The 21873-nt window shown below is 48.3% G+C and overlaps 1 pseudogene; it reads left to right on the top strand.

The window, feature by feature from the left end:
* The first annotated feature begins 11007 nt into the window (after positions 1-11007).
* On the top strand, positions 11008-14928 carry LOC123083837 (acyl-coenzyme A oxidase 2, peroxisomal-like; annotated as a pseudogene).
* The last annotated feature ends 6945 nt before the right edge of the window (positions 14929-21873 follow it).

Genomic DNA, 21873 nt, shown 5'->3' with positions numbered 1-21873 from the left:
CTGGCCCTCCACCCTCTTGACTCCGTCAATGCAGCTAATGATGGGCTCGATACACTCTTCGAGTGCCTCGAGGTCCGCATCATCCGGCAAACTCTCAAGCGCATTGGCGAAGTCGATGCTGGGGTTCCAAAACGCCACCTTGGTGAGCACCTTGGTCAGGGTGCCCCGGCAAAGCCTCCGAGCCACATTGGCCAGATAAGTTGCTCGACTAGAGCGGAGCTGTTCCAGGGTGTTGAGGACGCCCTCGAAGAATAAGGTCAGCCTGGCACTGGGGCTTATGCTTGCCTCCTGGGAGTACCTGAAGTTCGGCATGTCCATGACGGCTAGATGCGTGGTGAGCCTCTCTGCAACATCAATGAGGCGGCTGGTCCAGAGATTCATGTTTTCCACATAGTCCTTGTGGGCGGCGGTGTCACCCTGCCGCAGCAGCCTCTCCCCCTCAAGGGCCTTATTCAGGGTCTCCTCACAGGCCCTGACCTCCGAAAGCATCCCTTCCAAGGTGTCCAGTTTCAGCTTCAGATCGTTGATGGAGTCGTTGGCCTCGGAGAGCAGGTTGGTCTTGTCGGAGATGGCAACCTGCGAATCCGCCAGAGTGTGGTTAGCCGTGTCCTTGTCCTCCGTCAGCTTTGAGATCTCCTTCTTCAGATCCTCCCGCTCCAGCTCCAGCTTGGTAGCTTCTCCACCTTGTCGGCTTGGTCCAGGGCCAGAGCATCAAGTGCATCCTTGTGCTTCCGCTCCAGCTCCTGGGTCCGCTGCGCGATGATCTTCTTGATTTCCTCGTCCTTGCCACGCAGCATGACGACAAGCACCTGTTCACGAGCAACGAGGTCCTCCTCCTGGGTGTCCAGTAGAGCTTGCTGCTGCCGCCAGTTAGCTTCATCCTTGGCGTCCTGTTCCTTCGCCACCTCTTGGGCCTTCTTGATGTCAGCCTGCTTCAGGAGGAGCTCTCGCTTGCGCTCGTCTAGCTGATCCTGGGCGTCCCTCAGGTCCTGCCGGGCCTCGGCGAACCAGACTTGCGTCTGAGCGATGCGCTACTGAAAGTCGTCTTCCGCCTTGTCCACGGGCGCCGTCCTGGAGTTCACCTTATCCTGGCGGGCACGGTGGAGAGCATGGAGCTTCTGGAAATTGGCGCTCATGGCCCGGAGGAGCTACTCCTCTTGGAAACCACCGCTGCTAGCGCTCGGTTCGTCAACAACCTGGAGCCCGGTGGTGGTGAGGGCCTCATCGTCGAATACCTCCCCTTCGGCTGGCGCTCTGGTGCTTGCTGTCCTTGGGAGGCAGATGAATAGATCATCTCCCACCTTCAAGTACTTGCCCAGGGCGGGGCTGTAGGGGAGGAAGGTTGGTCATCGGCCGCCTCCTCCCCGGTGGGCTCCTTAGCGGCCTCCTCGGTAGTGGTCTTGCTGGCCTCCCTGGCAGGCCACTTGGCGGCCTCTTTGGCAGCAGCCTTGCCAGCCTCCCCGACAGCAGCCTTGTCGGTCTCCGCGGCAGGCCCCTTGGCGGCCCCGCCGGTGGCTTCCCCAGCCGCGATCTTGGTGGCCTCATCTTCGACATCCTTGGTGACCTCCTCGATGACAGTGTCGATGTCTACCTGGTCCATCGAGGGAGGGTCTGGAAACCAGAAAGGAGAATGAAGCGAGGCCAAAATCAAAGTTTAGAACAAAGAAAAGAAAGAATAGGAACCGGAGGCAGGCAACTTACTCGTGCCGAACTGAGAAGAAGTGGTTCTCTCCTCGCCAACATTCATTCCCGGGATGGAGCCACCGGCACCCAAGCTTGCCCCCTCTTCCTCCATGCGCATGGGCTCGGCGGTAGATGCCCTTGCCAATGACACCCCTCTGGGTGGTGTGGTTGACGGGGGCGGCGTGTCAGGGGCGGCCCTCAGCAGCTCCTCTTGTTGCTGCTCTCCTCCTGCGAACCCGGCAAGGTCAGCACCAACGATACACACCCCAACGCCCGTCGATGGGGAGTGAATAACGGACTCACGCTGGGGGCTGAAGCGGGGGTTGCGTCGAGGGCTGTTGTCTGGGTTGATCACCACCAACGTCGGCATGCACGGAGCGCTCGCCGGGGGCTCGCCAACCATCGAAGCTTTCGCTCTCTTTGCCCCCTCTGGGATAGCGTCTCTGTGTCGCTGTGAAGATAAGATCAAGTCAGGGAAAGATGGCATGGGCGGAGGGTCGGGAAATGATGAGAGGCAAGGTGCTTACTCATCCTCCTCCGCTGGCCTCCTCTTCCTCTTCAGGCTAAAGGACCCAAGGTCGAAATCGGCCCCCGGGGCAGCGTCCACAAGGGAAGGAGAAGGGGACGGAGTCCTGGGCTGCAGCCCTTGTCTGGCACGCGGGCTACGCCTAGGCCCGTTCCCGTTGTGCAGTCTTGCCAGGCCGAACCGGCTCACCGGAACCAGCCCGACGTAGGACGTGTTTCCTCCCCGGGGCCGAGGAATCATCAGCATCGGTTTCCTCTTCGGCCAACTCCTCGACCGCTTCTTCAACAAGGGGGCCCGAGCGCCGGCGCCACTGGGTTCCCTGGCAGACCCCATCCACTCGGCAAACTCCCTCTCTTCTGCGGCCGCGTCGGCCTTGTCCTCCACAGGACTAGGCTGCCGCCTCCTCAGCAAGTGTTGCATCCTCCACCCTGGCGGCAATGTACGCCGGATCTTCCTTAGTGGTGTCACAGATGAGTTGTGGCTCGTCGCCAGCATACCTCTCCGACAAGTTGTCAAAGAATGCCTCCACTAGCTCTTCCTTTGGCTCAGCCCAGGTCGAATCGAGGCCGTGCGCATTGAAAACCGGCATCATGGTGATGATGGCGGTCAGGCAAGAGTTCTTGCTCAATGGGACTACCCCCGCTAGCAACCCGAACAGGCTATCATACTTGTCGGCCTTGGCGGCGTTGCCGGTCTTCTCGGCCTTGCCAGTCCTCTCGACCCTGCCGACCTCATCAACCTTAAACTGGAAAATCCTCTGAAAAAGATGGGCATGCTGCAGCACCATGAAGTTGTGGTTTAGGCCGGGGCGGAGCCTCATGATATCGGTCGCATTCCTGAAGTCATAGGCCGGCCTCCCCTTATTGTGCAGTGGAGCAATCCAGCGGCAGATGAAGTCGGCCCCGATCATCTTGAGAGTGAGCCCGGTCGAGGTGAGGTGATGGATCCTGGTGGTGGCGACCGTGAGCTTCTTGTCATCGGCGTCGGGCTCGCCCCAGTCCTTGCTGCGGACCGGCGGCCTCCGACGGACCTAGCAGAACTCCTATGGATCTATCTCCTCGATCCAGCACCATCGGTCGCGCCACTCATCCCACCTCTCCTTCTGGGCACCCTCCGGGTACGTGCCCCTGCTCTGGGTCCTCGAGATCCAAGTGATGCAGCCAGAGATGGCGCCCGCTGGCTGGATGCGAGGGGTGAAGTAATGGCGGAAGAGCGCCATGCTGGGGTGCACTCTGGTGAAGCCCTCGCACAGATGCGCAAAGAAGGCCATGCACGCCACGGTGTTCGGCGTAAGGTCCAGAAGGTGGAAGCCGTAGGTGTGCATGACATCATTGAAGAAATCTGTGAAAGGAGAGCAGAGCCCGCAGGAGAAATAGTCGACAAAGAAAGGATATCAATTTGGACCAGGCTTGGCAAAGGAGGTAGAGACGATGCGCATGGCGGGATGCCCCGACGTCTCCCTCCCCAACAAGGGCCTAAAGTTCTCCTTGAGGGTGAGCGCGTCGACCATCAAAGTGAAGAGGGCATGCTGCGTCCGCAACTCCACCAACTCACTCTCTGATGCCTCTTTCCCCCAGCGTCCTTGGCCGCTCCCTTGCTCTTGCTTGTCTTGGGCGCCATGGTGGCTGAGAGGGGGTGAGGGATCAAGGGCAATGGGGGCGCGACGGCGGTGAGCAGAGGCGAAAGCTTCGATTTGCGCTTGAAGAAGAAGAGGGGAACGGTGGTTCCAAGATTGGAAATGGCACGGTGGGTAAATGAGCAGCACCCCAGCAGTTTCCTCTTTTTTATGGGGAAGATGCGGGCCGCCTCTTTACTATTCACCGTGGGGTGACGCAAGCATGCTACGACCGTTCCACGCACGACCCCCACATCACGAACTCAATGCGGGTCATGGCGAGCGCAAATGGCGAAGAAATTACCACGGTTAAAACTCTGCCACGCGTGTCCACACACCTTTCTGGGCTTGGCCCAACAATGCCTCATGCTTATGTATGGCCCAGCCCCGGGGGCTCTTGTCGGTGTACAAAAGTAGGGGCCTTTCTGTACCCCTTTACTTGTGCACGGGTAGTCGTAGCCACGCCTGTGGCCGTGCTTGGCAAGGCAGAAGAAGCAAAGGTACGAGACTGCCAAGGCAGCATTCAAGCCAGAGGCATGAAGAGCGAAGGGGCAAGATGGGCTTCCCCCGGCAACACCCTTACCAGGGCGGCCTACATAGCCCCGTCAAGAGCCTTGCCGGGGCAACTCGCCAGACACCAGCAAGGCCGCCACCCTTGAGCCTGAGAGCTCTGACACCATCGACAACGTCGAAACCAAGACTCGAGGGCACCTGTGTGGTGGCATGTAGATCTTTGAGAAAACCAAAGGCCTGCGAGCCTAGATAAGAACCAGAAGACGAAGACCCCCGGCAAAGATCCTTGCCGGGGACGGTCGAAGAGACCCCGGCAAGACCCTTGTCAGGGGCATCTACGGGGCCACGGCTAGGCCCGCACCCACCAACGTTTCACTACCCTGCGGCCATTCCGACACGGCAACCAGCCCGCCAACTAGGCAAGCGCCTGCGTGGAAGCATGCAGATTCTTGGCCAACTAGTCAAGCACCTGCATGGTGGCATGCAGATCTTCATGAAGATCATGTCACCGCACCAGCACAGTAGCCAGCCAGCATGGCGCTGCATGCCTCGTCAGCTTGGACGCGCGTTGAAGCTGGGTGAGGCGGCGACGGACAGGACGAGATTTGTTGCCGCCCCCGATAAAGCAAGAGGGCACGTAGGCAGTGCATTAAATGCGTTTGTCCTACGATGTCAGGCGATAAACTTGTACACTGGATAGACTTTTCACCTCTTGTGTGCCACTGTGGTGACCCCTTTGACATATAAAAGGAGGCCGGAGGCGTATTGTGGATGGATTCAGACTTTTTGGACTGGGCATGCATAGCAGCTAGTCCAAGAATGGAAGAACACCAAATAAACACAGACAAGCAGGACTAGGGTTTTACGCATCATTTGCGGCCCGAACCTGGCTAAAAATCCCCTCACGCTGATTGGTAGACCTACTCTTTGCGCAGCTCCACGCCCCACCAACCATAGAAGGGATTCCCTGGGATCCCATAGGTGTCGTTTTTGCCAACACTTCATGCAACAATCGCTCCAAGGATATAATTCCTTTCACCGGTGAGAGCAGTGTGTATGAGGCTCAAGTCTGGAGCACAAAGTGTACTACAGTCTTGCATGCCTACTATACATTTCCTGTTAAATAATGCAAAGTACTGAATTGCGGGAAAATGAATGCTCTTTATTCTGCCTTGTGTCACTCCCCTCGTCTCTCTGTAGCAAAGGCTAGTCAAGAAAGATTGGTATTCAGCCCTTGGCGGTTCATGAAGCAAACCCCGGAATTGGAGTTTGCAATGGTAAGCAAAAAAAATTGGTGAGATGGTAAACGGATTATCATAAAGCATAAAGGACACCCCTAGACTCATGGGGAAGGAATTTAAATCCTTTGACAAATGATTCAGTGAGAAGGTGGCGTTGTTCACACTTATTTGAAATGTAGGGACCGAGACCGGCCTTGTGAGCATATTGCTCAAATTCTTCTTTAATACCCACACACATCATATACTCATTGCAAGGCCATAAGCATGTTTTGGTGGCAGCATCTCGAGTGGAACTCTCACTTGGTTCAACATATGACCGGCGAGCGGAGCTGTCACTAGATGAAGCCCCCGAGGATCGCCTCCTCGAAGAACTCCTTCCAAATAGGTTCATCATGTCCACGTACAATTTTCTGAAAAATTTTGGGTGACAAAAATTTATCAAATTGATAGCAACTACTCATAGGGATACATAGAGGCCATAGCAAGCATTCCAACTACTTAGAACACTAAGAATACAACATGCAAGCTCATCTACATCGGCACCAAGAGTAGCTAATTATTCAAAATATAAACCACTAAAACAAAAAATAATTGGACAAACGGTGGAGCCACATACCAAGCAACAATCCCCCGAAACAGTTTCGGAAACGGAGCTTCGAGCAAAGAGATCGAAATTCACGGGTTTGAGAGCAAGAACCCGGGAGAGAGAGCAATGGAGATTTTTTCTGGGGGTAAGTGATGATGTGGTGTAAAGAGATAAGTGAGGGGGCCCACATGGGGACCACAACCCACCAGGGTGCGCCTGGGGGTCCTGGCGCGCCCAGGTGGGTTGTGCCCACCTGGTGCACCTCCCTCTGATGTTATTTGCACCAAAAATTCAAAAATATTCATAAAAAATATATTAAATTTTCAGGGCATTCTGAGAACTTTTATTTTTGGGTCATCTTTTATTGCACGATAAATTCAGAAAACAAACAAAACATGGCATTCGGTTTTATTTAACTAATAAAAACAGAAAACAAAAAGTAGGGACAGAAGCTAGTGCTTACTAAATTCATCCACTTCATACCGCTAAAAAATGATCCATTAATAAGGTTGATCAAGTCTTATTAACAACCACTTTCGATTAGCATGAAACCGAAGAACTTTCGTAAATCACTAAGTTACCTCAATGGGGATGTGAATGTCCCCAACAATAAGCATTTCATATTTCTTTTTGACAGTAGGTAGAGGTACTTGAAAACTTCCAATAGTGATTGTCGGAGACTTTTCAATAACATTAATACCATTCACTTGGAATTGTTTCTTCAGAAAGTGCACCATATGCTCATTACCATTGATATGAAAAGTGACCTTGCTTTTATTGCAATCAATAACAGCCCCTGCTATATTCAAGAAGGGTCTACCAAGGATAATCGACATGTTGTCGTCCTCGGGCATCTCAACTATAACAAAGTCAGTCAAAATAGTAACATTAGCAACAACAACGGGCACATCCTCACAGATACCGATAGGTATGGCAGTTGATTTGTCAGCCATTTGCAAAGATATTTCAGTAGGTGTGAGTTTATTCAAATCAAGTCTTTTATATAAATAAGAAGGCATAACACTAACACCAGCTCCTAAATCACACAAAGGAGTTTTCACATAATTCTTTTTGATGGAGCAAGGTATAGTTGGTATTCCCGAATCTCCAAGTTTTTAGGTACTCCATCTTTAAAAGTATAATTAGAAAGCATAGTGGAGATTTCAGCTTCCGGTATTTTTCTCTTATAAGTAATGATGTCTTTCATATACTTTGCATAAGGAGGCATTTTCAAGATATCAGTCAAGCGAGTACGCAAAAAGACTGGCCTCAACATTTCACCAAAGCGTTCAAATTCTTCATCATCATTCTTTTTAGTTGACTTAGGTGGAAAAGGCATAGGTTTTTGAACCCACGATTCTCTTTCTTTACCGTGTTTTCTAGCAATGAAGTCTCTTTTGTCATACCTTTTATTCTTAGGTTGTGGGTTATCAAGATCAACAGGTGGTTCTATCTCAACATCATTGTCTGGTTCTTTATTATTTGGTTGAGTATTTTCATGAACATCAGCATTATCTTTTTCATTATCACTAGGTGAATGTTCCTTACCAGACTGAGTTTCAGCATCAGAGATAGAAGTTTCATTATCATTATCAGGAGGTTTTTCTATTTCAGGTTCACTAGGAGCATGCAAAGTCCTATCATTTTTCTTTTTCTTTCTAGAAGGACTAGGTACACTAGTGTTAGCTCTTTGTGAATCTTGTTCAAATTTTTTTGGGTGTCCCTCAGGATAAAGTGGTTCCTGAGTCATTTTACCTCCTCTAGTTGCAACTCTAACAGCAAAGTCACGCATATTATTATTCATTTCATCAAGCAATTCTCTTTGAGATTTAGCAACTTGTTCTAACTGAGTTTGAACCATAGAAGCATGCTTTCCAACACCTCTGACATCATTTGATATTCCAAATAACAAGTCACTCAAGCAAGCAATCATATCAGAATTGTATTTCAATTGTTTCATAACATTTGCATTGAAGTGATCTTGTTTTCTAATGTAGTTTTCAAACTCATAAAGGCATTGTCTATGATACATATTGTGAGGATTGTCATTATCATTGAAATTCATTAGAGAATTTACCTCTACCACCTTAGGCAGTGGTGGTGTATTAAGCCCATGTATTTCTTCAATAGGAGGTAAATTTGTAACATCCTCAGCTTTGATACAATTTTACTTCATAGATTTCTTTGCCTCTTGCATATCTTCAGGACCGAGATATAATATACCCCTCTACTTCGGAGTGGTTTTAGGCGGTGATTCAGGAATAGTTCAATCATCATAATTTTTCAATATGTTATTCAATAATTCCTCAGCTTGTCCAATGGTTCGTTCCCTGAAAACACAACCAGCACAACTATCTAGGAAGTCCCTAGAAGCATCATTTAGTCCATTATAGAAGATATCAAGTATTTCATTTTTCTTAAGAGGATGATCCGGTAAAGCATTAAGTAATTGGCAAAACCTCCCCCAAGCTTGTGGGAGACTCCCTTCTTTAATTTGAACAAAGTTAAATATTTCATGTAAGGCAGCTTGTTTCTTATGAGCAGGAAAGTATTTTTCAGAGAAGTAATAAATCATATCCTAGGGACTACGCACACAACTAGGAGCAAGAGTATTGTACCAAGCTTTAGCATCACCCTTTAATGAGAAAGGAAATAATTTGAGAATAAAGTAATAGTAAGTTTTCTCATCATGGGTAAAAAGGGTGGCTATGTCATTCAACTTAGTAAGATGTGCCACAACAGTTTCAGTTTCATAACCATGGAAAGGATCAGATTCAACCAAAGTAATTAACTCTGGGTCGACAGAGAATTCATAATCCTTATCATCAATAAAGATAGGTGAAGTGGCAAACTTAGGGTCACATTTCATTCTAGCATTCAGAGATTTTTCTTTATACTTGCATAATAATTTCTCTAGATCATCTCTATCTCTGCAAGCAAGAATATCTCTAGTTGTTTCCTCACTCATAACATAACCTTCCGGTACCTTAGAAAATTCATGTCTAGGAGAGCTAGTTCTAGCAGGTGTTTCAGGAATTTCAGTCTCAAGCTCATCATCAGATTCAACAACATCATGTTGTGTTACTCTAGCAATTTGTTTATCAAGAAAGTCACCAAGTGGCACATCATCATTAAGCAAGGTACTAGCATCATCATAAGCATTATCCATAGCAGAGATAGCATCATCAATAACTTGCGAAATATCAAAATTAATAGCATGTGGTGGTGTTGCAAGTTTACTTATAACGGAAGGTGAATCTAAAGCAGAACTGGATGGCAGTTCCTTACCTCCCCTCGTCTTTGAGGGAAATATCTTAGTCTTAGCATCCTTCAGATTCTTCATAGTGATAAAGTGATAATAATCCCAAGTGACTCAACAAATATAGCTATGCTCCACGACAACGGCGCCAGAAAAAGGTCTTGATAACCCACAAGTATATGGGATCGCAACAGTTTTCGAGGGTACAGTATTCAACCCAAATTTATAGTTTTGACATAGGGGAGCCAAAGAATATTTGAAGGTAGTAGCTACTGAGTTATCAATTCAACCACACCTGGAGATTAATTATCTGCAGCATAGTGACCAGTAGAAAAGTAGTATGATAGTTTTGATAATAGTAGCAACAGTAACGATAACAATAACAATGGTAGGAATAGTTTTGTAGCAAGTGTAACAGTGATGATAGCAATAGTAGCTTAGCAGAAACAATATAGGATAAATTTGTAGGCATTGGATCGGTTACTTGTTGGATGATACTCATCATGAGACAGTTATAACCTAGGGCGATACGGCACTAGCTCTAGTTCATCAATATAATGTAGGCATGTATTCCGTAAATAGTCATACGTGCTTATGAAAAGAACTTGCATGAAATCTTTTGTCCTACCCTCCCGTGGCAGCAGGGTCCATATTGGAAACTAAGGGATATTAAGGCCTCCTTTTATTAGAGAATTGGAACAAAGCATTAACACATAGTGAATACATGAACTCCTCACACTACGGTCATCACCGGGAGTGGTCCCGATTATTGTCACTCCAGGATTGCTAGATCATAACACGTAATAGGTGACTATAACTTGCAAGATCGGATCTAGAACATGGATATAATGGTGATAACATAAACGGTTCAGATCTGAAATCATGGCACCCGGGCCCAAAGTGACAAGCATTAAGCATGGCAAAGTCATAGCAACATCAATCTTAGAACATAGTGGATACTAGGGATCAAGCCCTAACAAAACTAACTCGATTACATGATGAATCTCATCCAACTCCTCACCGACCAGCGAGCCTACGAGGGAATTACTCACTCACGGTAGGGAGCATCATGGAATTGGCGATGGAGAAGGGTTGGTGATGATGAAGAACGAAGACCCCCCTCTCTGGAGCCCCAAACGGACTCTAGATCTGGCCTCCCGATGAAGAACAGGAGGTGACAGCGGCTCCGTCTCGTGGATCGCGATAATTCTTTCTCCCTGATTCTTTTTGGAAAAGTAGGATTTTATAGCGTTGGTTTTAGGGTCTGCGGGGCCACCAGGTGGGGACAACCCACCTGGGCGCGCCTGGTGAGGGGGGTGTGCCCTGGTGGGTTGTGCCCACCCAAGTGCCCCCCTTCGATAGGTCTTGGCTCCAGAAATTCTTATATATTATATAAAAATTCTGCGCAAAGTTTTGTTCCATTCCGAGAACTTTTATTTCTGCACAAAAACAACACCATGGTAGTTCTGCTGAAAACAACGTCAATCCGGGGTTAGTTTCATTCAAATCATGCAAATTAGAGTCCAAAACAAGAGGGAAAGTGTTAGGAAAAGTAGATACGTTGGAGACGTATCACGGTGGCGCATGACGCGCTCGCCGACCCGGGCCTTCTCCCAGCGTTATTCTTCGGGACCTTTCACGGACCTTGAAACTCAGGCTGTTCTCCCTGGAATTGAGATCAATGATTGTGGGTACAAGATAGGCCTAAATGTTGTAGATAGTGGTGCCCTGAGATTCTATTCAGTTAGGATACCTCGTGACAACCTTCTGAACCGATTCGGTGATGTGGCGCGAGATGGAAAATACATAAGCAGTCTCCCCACGATTAACAGAAGATTTGCAGCAACCCTCGGTGAGCTTGTTGGGGGGAGTTGTCCTTGCATATAGTTTTGTGGGAGTACTCAAAGTTGCAGTGACCATTGCTGTTAGATATGCTTTACTGCGTCAACAGTTTGGTCTACCTAAGGAGTCTGAAATCAGTGTGATGGATTACCAATCGCACCAGCATAAACTAATGCCTATGTTGGCATCAGCGTATGCATTTCATTTTTCCAGAGCGTATTTGGTAGATATGTACTCGGAAATGAAGAAAACCAATGACGAGGATGTTACGGATGATGTCCATGTACTTTCATCTGGGTTGAAATCCTACATAACTTCATACACAGCAAAATCTATCCGCATATGCCGAGAATCGTGTGGTGTCCATGGGTATCCTGCTGTAAATCATTTTGGTGGTCTGTGGAATGATCATGATATATTTCAAACATTTGAAGGAGACAACATAGTTCGCTGCAGCAGGTTGCTGGAGATCTCCTGAAGCAATATCAACAAAAATTCAAGGGATGAACACTCTCAGTCACCTGGAACTACTTGAGAGACTCCATTGGCACCTACTTGTCTCAGCCTAATCATGTTACTGCTCAGTGGGAAGGGGAAGATCATCTCAGGGATCCTAAATTTCAGTTGGATACATTCAGATACCGAACATCTTGACTACTTCATAGTGTTGTTGCTTGACTCCAGAAGCACGTGAAGACACTCAGGTTTTGGCGCATGGAACGGATGTTTAAACCATCTGCTCACGCTCGCGGAGTCACAAATTGAGTCTGACATTTTCGCAAGGTTTATAGAAGCAGTGAAGAGGGCAAGTGTTCACTATAAAAATGACATCATATCACAGGTACGGAGCGCCCACAGCACCATCTTGCGACTAGCATCTGTTCGTGCCACGCGGATGGACAAGTGCGTAAGCCGGCGCCCCCCACAGTCTAGTCTACAACGAAACCCGGAGACCGTACCAGTGTCGCGTCTGCTCGCCCGAGCTACCCAACAGATGCGCGCAAGCCGCCGCCCCTATGGTCTGGTCTTCACCAACACACCGCGTCGGAGTCACACGTCCGCACCGGTTTACAACGCCGTGTGCAACTCGAGCGTCCACGCCAGCTTACAACGCCGCGGTCGACTCTTCCATCCATGCAGTCTTACAACATTGCGGTCGACTGTCTCATTCACGCCGGCATACAAAGCCGCAGCTGACTCACGCGTCCGCGCCAACTTCGAACATCGTGGCCGACCCCCGCGTCTATATCAACAAACCGGAGTCGCACCCGTCCGCACGAATTGCTCAGCGGGCGCGCGCAGGCCGCCACCCCTATGTCCCAGTCTACTCCATCAACTCTGGAGCAAAAAATAACATATTACCAGCCTCCACCTGCACCGGATGGCTCAATGGGCATGCGCACAAGTCGCCGCCACTGCGGTTTGGTCAACTTTAACAAGCCACCGGGTCGAATCATCGGCTGGGTTACTCCCAAGCGACTCATGGGGGGCCATCTATAACCCGCCGCGGTCGACCTCAACCTTCCGCGGGTTCACATCACATCGTCAACGTTGAGGCATAAAAACAGCTAAGTCATTTTCATGTTTTTCATGATTTTATTCTTCAAATAAAATAGACTAGCACTTTTGAGTTAACCTCAGAGGTAACTCCATGTTCATCTTCATGTGATTTTATGGTTGGGCAACCTCAAAAATGCCTACATTCGGCAAACTTAAAATGCCTACGGCTCAAAAACCTTAACACACCTATAGTAGTAGCATTGTCTCCTGTATATATTATGATCAATGGAATAAAGTCGGCTTATCTGGACCCAGATGTTTTGCAGTAGTAGCAGTGTCTCCTGTATATCCTATGTTGAGCTTTCCAATGATCATATGGTCACTAGGGGGCTTCCAACTCATTGAGTTTAGCTATTAACATCCCTCTTGACACGGCATATGTCATTATGAAAGTTGGTTAAACCTGCATGTTAGCTTGATGCTACTCTGAAGAGGTGACCCGGTGTACTCTTGATAAGTCAATGAAAATTGACGCTAAACTTGTCAAGGTTAAAATACCGGTTTAAGTCACGTAAGAGTCGGCTTACAAAAAGCGAGGATAAACCAAAAGAGGCTACAAGGCCTGCTTCCACGGGAAGCAAAACCAAGACTCGCGCCTCGAAAGCCAGTCTTATGCCGAGCCTCGAAAGCCAACGTTTTAAACTCTGTTATCATACACATACATCATCATACATTTGCATCATCATACAATGCATCATATATACATGCATTTGCAGGAGCCGGTCTATTGGCCAGGTTAACCATTTGCAGTTATAAAATTTGTTTAGTCAATAACTAACGCCTATATGCCTTTGTTATAATACCAATGATTATCAAGCCGGCTTCAACATGAAGCACCAATAACTAGATTCGAAAGCCGACAATTTTCCATATTTATTCAAACCAGTTCTATTATGATAACACCCTTAAGACTCTTAATTTAATAACAAAAACCTTCTATTCTGATAACACCTCCTAACCTCAGCCCACCCACCCACGCACGCACTTACCTCCACATCTCTTCCTCCCCTATCCCCTCGATCCCCTCCGCCTCCACCACCATTCTTCCCCCCAGCCAGCTCCCCGCACCCATGCCCCAGATCCGTCGCCCGGATGCACGATAGAAGCAGTTACTAGCCCGGATGTGTCGCCGGGAGCCTACCACCCCGGCATCCTCCTCCGGTGAGCCGGCCACGGGATCCGGGCCTCCCCCGACCCGCCTCGCGACCTACCTCCCCCGCGCTGGCCCGCACCACCTCCGTCCAGCCGTCGTCCCCCGGCACACGCGCCGCCGCCACAGACCTTCGGATCTTGGCCGCCGCCCAGCCCACCGCGCCACACCGGCACCTCCCCGGTCATCTACTTCCTCACGGGCCGCATGGCGGGTTGCTGGCTCCGGCCCGCACCACTTCTGCGTCCCTCGGGTGCCGCCTCTCCCGGATGGAGATCTACCTGCACCGCACCTAGGGACACAGAGGAGGCGGAGGCTCTAAGCCGCTAGCCTTCCCCACCTGCAGCACCTGGGGAGTGAGCAGCACGGCAGCTAGGAGAGCAGCGAGAGCACCGCCGCTCCTCACCTCCCTCACTTGATTCTTGCAGTTCGGTCACGCACACCCATGCGGTTTGTCCCTGCTAGCACCCATGTTGTCTTCCTACTGACGGCGAGCAGTGCAGATAAAATATCGTTGCAGGTAGTTGTGGTCGTCGATGCAGTTCGCACGCACATGATGGCGTGACGGCGTGCAGTTCCGACGAGTCAACCCACCTCCTCATCTCCCCCGCATCGGATACGACAAGCTCTATCACCACGCGCTGGCGGCCGGATCCCCACCTGCGCGCGTGCAGCTGGACTCCTTCCTCCACCGCAAATCTGACCCCCGTCGCATCCTTCTCATTCAGGTGACCTTCTCCCCAACCTCTCTGCCGACCCCCTTTCCTCGTATTCTGGCGAGGTCCCAGCCACCAACTGCGTGCAGTACGGAAGTGCGACTCCGTGCGCATCCCGTCCCAAAATTTTTGGTGTTCAGAATAATTTAGTGTTTTCAGAAAAACTGATGAGTAGTGCAGTACAGTTCAGAAGCTTTCATTTTGTACATTTTCCAGTGCGTTGATGCAGTTCGTTGAGGGTGAGCCCTCGCAGTCTCCGGCATGTGTCGTGCAGTGCGGTGCACGCGTTCATGTAGTCCGGTGGCGGTGCCGATGTAAGAAGTGCGGTGAGCAGTTTGTCGCCAATCAACCCCCTCCTACTCTGTTCGAGCTCCTTGCCGTGATCAGGCCGTGGGCTCCTCAATGGCGCCGGAGTGGACGGATGATGGGTCCAGGATGGCGATGGCTCCGGTTGCCCAAGGCGAGGGGCCCCTCTCTGCAGCTCACTAAAGTTTTTTTTGCAGCTCACTGAAGTTTGCTTTGCAGCTCGCTTGCTGGTACAGTGCATTGGCAACGCCTTCGTGCAGTTGAAGCAACGTGTGCGTGCAGTACGTCCAGCGAGCACGTGTGGTTCAGCGGCTAAAAGCATTTGCATTCTCGCTATGTTAATGTGTGTGGTTCAGTGCATTTTATAAAAAGTGCAGCAGGGTTGTAGTTTGTGTGTGATTGTAGTGTGGAGACAGAAAAAAAAGACTATTTGTGTGGATTACTCAGTTTGTAAAATCTTTTTTTGTGAAAGCAGTGCGCTCAATGAACTGAAGAAGTACATTTTTCAAAGTTCATTATCGAAATATGTATAAAAGAAAATAAATCATGAAGTTCATTTGCCCGTTTGATGCAGTGCGGTTTTCAGTTTAAAAGCAGTGCGGTTTTCTTTCTTGTCTTTACAAATTTACGTTCCACAAAAAAGAAACCATGCAGTCCGCTAGTTCGTATGATGCAGTACGGTTTTCAGTCAAAAAGCAGTGGGGTTTTCTTCCTTGTTTTAAAAAATTTAAGTCCCAAAAAAAACCATGCAGTTCTCTTACCCGTCTGATGCAGTGCGGTTTTTCATCCGATGCAGTGCGCTTTTCAGTCCGATGAAGTACGCACGTCGATTTGGGTGTTGCGAAAAACAGAGTATCCCCATTTCGGTAAATTTGAAATTCTTCTTAAACCGTAAAGAATTAGAGAGAGTGTTCTACATGAAAAAGTTGCGCCTCGTCGATATCTTTCCAACGGCGTATCGTTTGAATCATTTCGACTAGCGGTTTGTAAAAAATTCATGAAAAACGGCCACTGCCACTCGTCATCAACCGCGCGATTTTCAAAATTAACTTAAAACTGTAAGGAATCTGAAAACTATTTCAACATATGAAAGTTGCGCCTCGTCCTACGCACGTCATCGATTTGAGTGTTGCGAAAAACAGAGTATCCGCATGTCGGTAAATTTGAAATTCCTCTTAAACCGTAAAGAATTAGAGAGAGTGTTTTACATGAAAAAGTTACGCCTTGTCGATATGTTTCCAACGGCGTATCATTTGAATCATTCCAACTAGCGGGTTGTAAAAATTTCATGAAAAACGGCCACTGCCACTTGTCGTTAACCGCACGATTTTCAAAATTAACTTAAAACCGTAAGGAATTTGAAAAATATTTCAACATATAAACGGCGTATTTGAATCATTCCGACTAGAGGTTTGTAAAAATTTCATGAAAAACGGCTGCTGCCACTCGTCGTCAACCGCACGATTTTCAAAATTAACTTAAACCCGTAAGGAATCTGAAAAATATTTCAACATATGAAAGTTGCGCCTCATCCATATCTTTTCGAAGGTATATTACACGCCTTGTTTCGACAAACGGTTAAAAAACTGGAGAAAAAACAGTACTGAAAATTTGAAAAATAGAATTCTGCGACTTAGTAAATTTGAAACTGTTCTTAAACCGTAAAGAATTAGAGAAAATAATAGATATGAAAAGGATGCGCCTCGATGATATCTTTCCAACGGTGTATCATTTGCTTCATTCCGATGAGCGGTTTAGAAAAAAATGCGAAAAAACGCTCGCTGCCACCCGTTGTGGGCCGCATCATTTTCAAAACTGCTCTTGTACCATGGGGAATCTCAAAAAGTGTTCAACATGGCGAAGTAGCGCCTAATCCATAGCATTTGAATGGTATATTATATGCCTCATTCCAATAAATGGTTAAAAAACTGGAGCGAAAAAAGTATCGATAAAACACAGCGTGCAGTTTTTTGCGACGGGAAGTTCACTCGCGTGAGTACTGCAGCACACTTGGTTAAAACAATGACATGCACTTGCGTTGAGCGTGCAGTGCGGAAGTGTTATCAGAATAGCTATTCTGCTAATACTAGCATAATAGACCGGCTGTGTTTCTTATTCTGATAACACCTACCTCCCTCTTCCAAAAAACAGCACTCTCCCGCAACGAAACCACCCACCCTCTCTCCCACCTTCTCTTCGTGCCCAACCCCCTCCCTCCACCTTCTTCCTCCTCAGCTGCCTCCTCCCACCATCCCTCGACCTTCCTCTGCTAGCGCCGCCAGGGGCTCGTGGCTCCCTCTCCCTACCCCACCTCCGCCCGTCGCCACTCTCCATGCGCCTCGCCCGCCACCACCTCTCTAGGCGCCTCGCTTGCCTCCACACCAGGCACACCCGTGTGACTGCCAGCGCAGATCCGGGCGCGTTGCCCCACACGGCTGCCGGTGGGGACGGGATCAGACCGCGCCCCACCACCTTCCACCGAGCCTGTTCCGGCAACTCACCAGCCCACCCGACCAACTAACCCTATGCGCCCTCTGTATCGGATTCAGTGAGAACCGGTGCTTCATGACTCCCATGGCCGGATCCCGCTCCGCCCTGTCCGGATCAAGCCGGGCCGCTCCCAGCGCGAGCCGCCACGGCCACCACCGAGTGTTGCCCCCGGCCAAGCTCCCGCGGGCGTACTTCACCTTCTGTTCTCCGGATCGGTAGATGAGGAGCTCCCAATGATTCCTCTGCTCGTTGGCTTCCCACCAGATCGAGGCGTTTCATACTCGTCGCCGGTTCCTGGCTGTTCGGCTAACCGACGATCTCCTCCACGCAAGAAAAGGAGGGCCTCCACCCCAAGCCCATGTGCAGTTCTTTCCGCCACACATCATGGACGAGTGTCGTCGTTTTCTTTTGTAGAATTGTTTTTTTACAGGGGCAAAATTGTTTGTAGCTCACTTCGTCGCCCTTCTGAAGTTTGTGGCGTGCCCGGTTGTAGTGCAGCAGGCACGTGCGTGCAGTGCGCCAGCGTGGCCGGAGTGTTCACGCCCCATGTCATCTTCCAGTGTATAACTCCTTTAATTTTTGTTTTCCACAATTTGGAGGCAAAAGATGTTGCAGTGTGGTTAGGTGCTAGTTCTTCCACAGGTCAAACGAGCGAAAAAAAGTCGGGGTCAACACCACTCTTCCGCATGCAGTGCACTTCATCTCATGAGTGGTTGCAGTTTAGCATGCGTGTGCGAGCAGAGGAGGACATGTTTGCATTTGAGAGCGTGTGTGCGTGCAATGCGCCCGTTTTGGTTCACTTATTCATTTTTCGATGGGGTTCACTTTGTGTGTACTAGCTCATTACCCCTTTGTAGGAAGTGTAATTTATTTCATGTGTTTCAAAACTCACTCGACTAAAATCAACACCTGCAGTGCATTCGGTCCTCGGATGTGGTTCACTTTTGAAAGTGATGCTGTTCACTTGCGCACAACATTGAAAAATGCAATTTTTTAGCAAAACAACAAAAAAGTAATGTGGTTCACTTAAATATATGTCGCAGGGCACTTGCCCCGTTTGTGTGTTCCACTCTTGTTCATAAAAAACGTTGAAAAAAGACAACAAAAACTTGTCTAAGAAAATCTATGCCCGACAAAAGAAATCTTGAAGTTCACTTGACTATCTGATGCAATGCGGTTTTCGTTCGATGCAGTGCGGTTTTCAGTCGGATGATGTTCACTCGCCAATTTGGGTGTTGCAAAAAATAGAGTTCACTTGATTGCCTGCTGCAGTGCAGTTTTGTCTAAGAAAATCTACGCCCGACAAAAGAAACCATGAAGTTCACTTGATTGCCTGCTGCAGTGCGGTTTTTTGTTTGAAGCAGTGCGTTCTTCTGTCCGATGAAAGGTCCACTCGCTTGGCAACGCGCATAAAAAACTAATAAGTATGAAAAACAGACAACAAGAACTCATGAGGTTCACTTTGGGTGGTGTTACGGTTCACTTTCAAAAGTGTTGTGGTCCACTCTCGTTCAAAAAAAAAGTTGAAAAAAAGACAACAAAAACTTGTGCGAGAAAGTTTATGTTCGACAAAAAGAAATCATGAAGTTCACTTGACTGTCTGCTGCAATGCTGTTTTCCGTTTGAAGCAGTGCGTTCTTCTGTCCGATGAAGTACACACGACGATTTTGGTCTCGCGAAAAATAGTGTCCGCTTTTCGGTAAAATCAAAACTGCTCTTAAACCGTAAGGAATTAGAGAGAGTGTTTTACATGAAAAAATTGTGTCTCGTCAATATATTTCCAACTGCGTATGATTTGAATCATTTTGACCAGCAGTTCGGAAAAATTTAGCGAAAAACCGCCGCTGCCACACGTCGTCCGCCGCACGATTTCGAAAATTAACTAAAAACCGTAAGTAATCTCAAAAACATTTCAACATATTAAAGTTACACCTTGTCCGTAGCTTTCCAATAGCATATCATACATCTCGTTTTGACAAACGGTTATAAACTGGAGCGAAAACAATACCGAAACTTTCAAAAAAATTGAAAAGCAGAATTCCGCGATTTAGTAAATTTGAAATTGCTCTTAAACCGTAACAAATTAGAGAAAATAATAGATATGAAAAATATGCGCCTCGATGATATCTTTCCAACGGTGTATCGTTTGCTTTATTCCGACGAGCGGTTTAGAAGAAATCACGAAAAAAACGCTCGCTGCCACTCATAATGGGACGCACCATTTTCAAAACTGCTCTTAAACCGTGTGGAATCTCGAAAAGTGTTCAACATGGAGAAGTTGCGCCTAATCCATAGCTTTCCAACGGTACATTATACGCCTCGTTCCGATAAACGGTTAAAAAATTAGAGCGAAAACAGTACCGGAAAAACACGGTGTGTAGTTTTTTTGCGACGGGAAGTTCACTCGCGTGAGTACTGCAACACACTTGGTTCAAACAATGACGTGCACTTGCGTTGAGCGTGCAGTGCGGAAGTGTTGTCAGAATAGTTATTCTGCTAATATTGTTAGAATAGACCGGCTGTATATATTAAAGGAGAATCGAACATCGTGATGGTTCAACCTTCACGATCGCCTCGCTCCCCTCCACCCCACCCTCCTACGATTCCTGAAAAATCGGGATGCCTTCCCACCCCCACCCCCCTGCTAACTAGAAAAAGAAAAAAGTAAAAAAGTAAAACAACGCACGTCCCCACGTCCCTGTATCCCACCTCCCACTCCCTTCCCCCAAATCCCTCGCTCTCGATTCCCTATTCTCTCCAGAGAGGAATCACCACTGCCGACCTCCTCCCACCTACAGCGACCTCGAGGGGCAGCGCACTGCAGCCAAGCTAGATTGGAGTGGTGGATCCGCGCCCTTGACATCTCACGAAGTCCATGAGGAGGGCGACGCGGGGAGGGCGCGACGACGGCAACGACAAGCGATGGCGACGCAGGAAGGGCGTGGTGACCAGGAGCGGCGCATTGACGGCAACAACAAGCGACGGCCAAGGTAACGCTAGCTCCACCACATCGGCCCCCATTGTTGGTCTCCAGTAGTCTCCGTCAGCCCCCGCACCGCGAGCCTCATGCCAGCGGGCTGCGTGCTCCCCGCGTTCGAATCTGCTGTGGGCATAGTAAGAGGGAAGCTGAAGGGGTTTGCCATGTAGCTGGTTGCCCATGATTCTAAGCTTCGCTGTTGTTTGCAGTGTAATTTAATTTGTCTGTTTTTAGTTGGGAATTGGAGAAGGTGTGGCAGAACGACATCGACCTCCTCATGTCGTCGGCGGGTCCAGAGAAGCTCAACTCATTCCTCATGGTACGTGCGCATCAGACCACATAGGATGTGGGTGAAACATGTCTTTCCATTCAACTGAGTTTTCTCCCAGCCCCAGATTATGTGTTGTCTTTGTGTTCCTTCTCTGCATGATGCAAGTGCCAGGGCTGCTTCAACATGTAAGAGCATGGTCTTTTCTCCGCTTTAGTCACATGATCCTAAATAATTGCTTGTCGGACTTAACTACAGAGTAGTATCATGTTTCCTTCGGGTATATGTTTGTCCTAAAACATTCGATGCCTCAAATTACGTAACATGAACATGTATTGTTAATTTGTTATATGCAAAATGGTGGCATTACCCAAATATCTTTGTCCTATAAATGACATGTGATCAACATTATTCATGCAAACTGAGAAGCAGCTCATCTGGTCCTCTATGTATGTGATTATGTTGATAGATAATATTACAAAGTTAGTTCAAATTATCCTGAAGCATGTCGCTCTCTGTCAGAAGTTAAGCAAGGTCATCATTCATGAACTGGTAGTATGGTTGATTTGAATACTCCGTTAGTCTACTGTAATACTATGTTCGTTTGCTCCACCACTGTCTTTTGCATACCCTGTCCTAACTGTAAGTGCACACAAGATTACATACAAGTAGATGAAAAGGTAAGATGTCAAACATTGATCAGTCGTCATGTTGGACTAACGGTTCATTTGAAACTCTATGTGGTGATGGAAATGCTTCTTTGTTTTCTTCAATCCTTTTCTTTTCCCATTAAATCTCCGTGAACTAATACATCTAACTGAACTGTTGAGGAAAAAAAGTCCCAAGTTTAATATCTTTCTTTTTAAGTTTTTAGGTGCGCTGTTAAACCTTGTCGAGGGAGGCGGTGGCGACTGGTGGTGCGGAGCCAATCCTCCACAAGGGCTTCTCCATGCTGCTACGCTCTCCTGTCGGTCTCTTCTTGCCTTTGCCCAGGCAGGCACTGGCACGGCTGACCCGCCGTTGATCAGCGACGGGCAGCGTGGCAACGCAGGTGTGCGAGGAGTCTCCGGCCGCTATAGGCTACAGCCTCATGTTTGGTCTTCTATTCTACTACCTTAATCCCATAATTTTCTGCTCGGAC

The sequence above is a fragment of the Triticum aestivum genome, chromosome 4A (genome assembly GCF_018294505.1).
Source record: "Triticum aestivum cultivar Chinese Spring chromosome 4A, IWGSC CS RefSeq v2.1, whole genome shotgun sequence".
Taxonomy (NCBI): domain Eukaryota; kingdom Viridiplantae; phylum Streptophyta; class Magnoliopsida; order Poales; family Poaceae; genus Triticum; species Triticum aestivum.
This window is presented reverse-complemented; position numbering and strand designations above follow the sequence as displayed.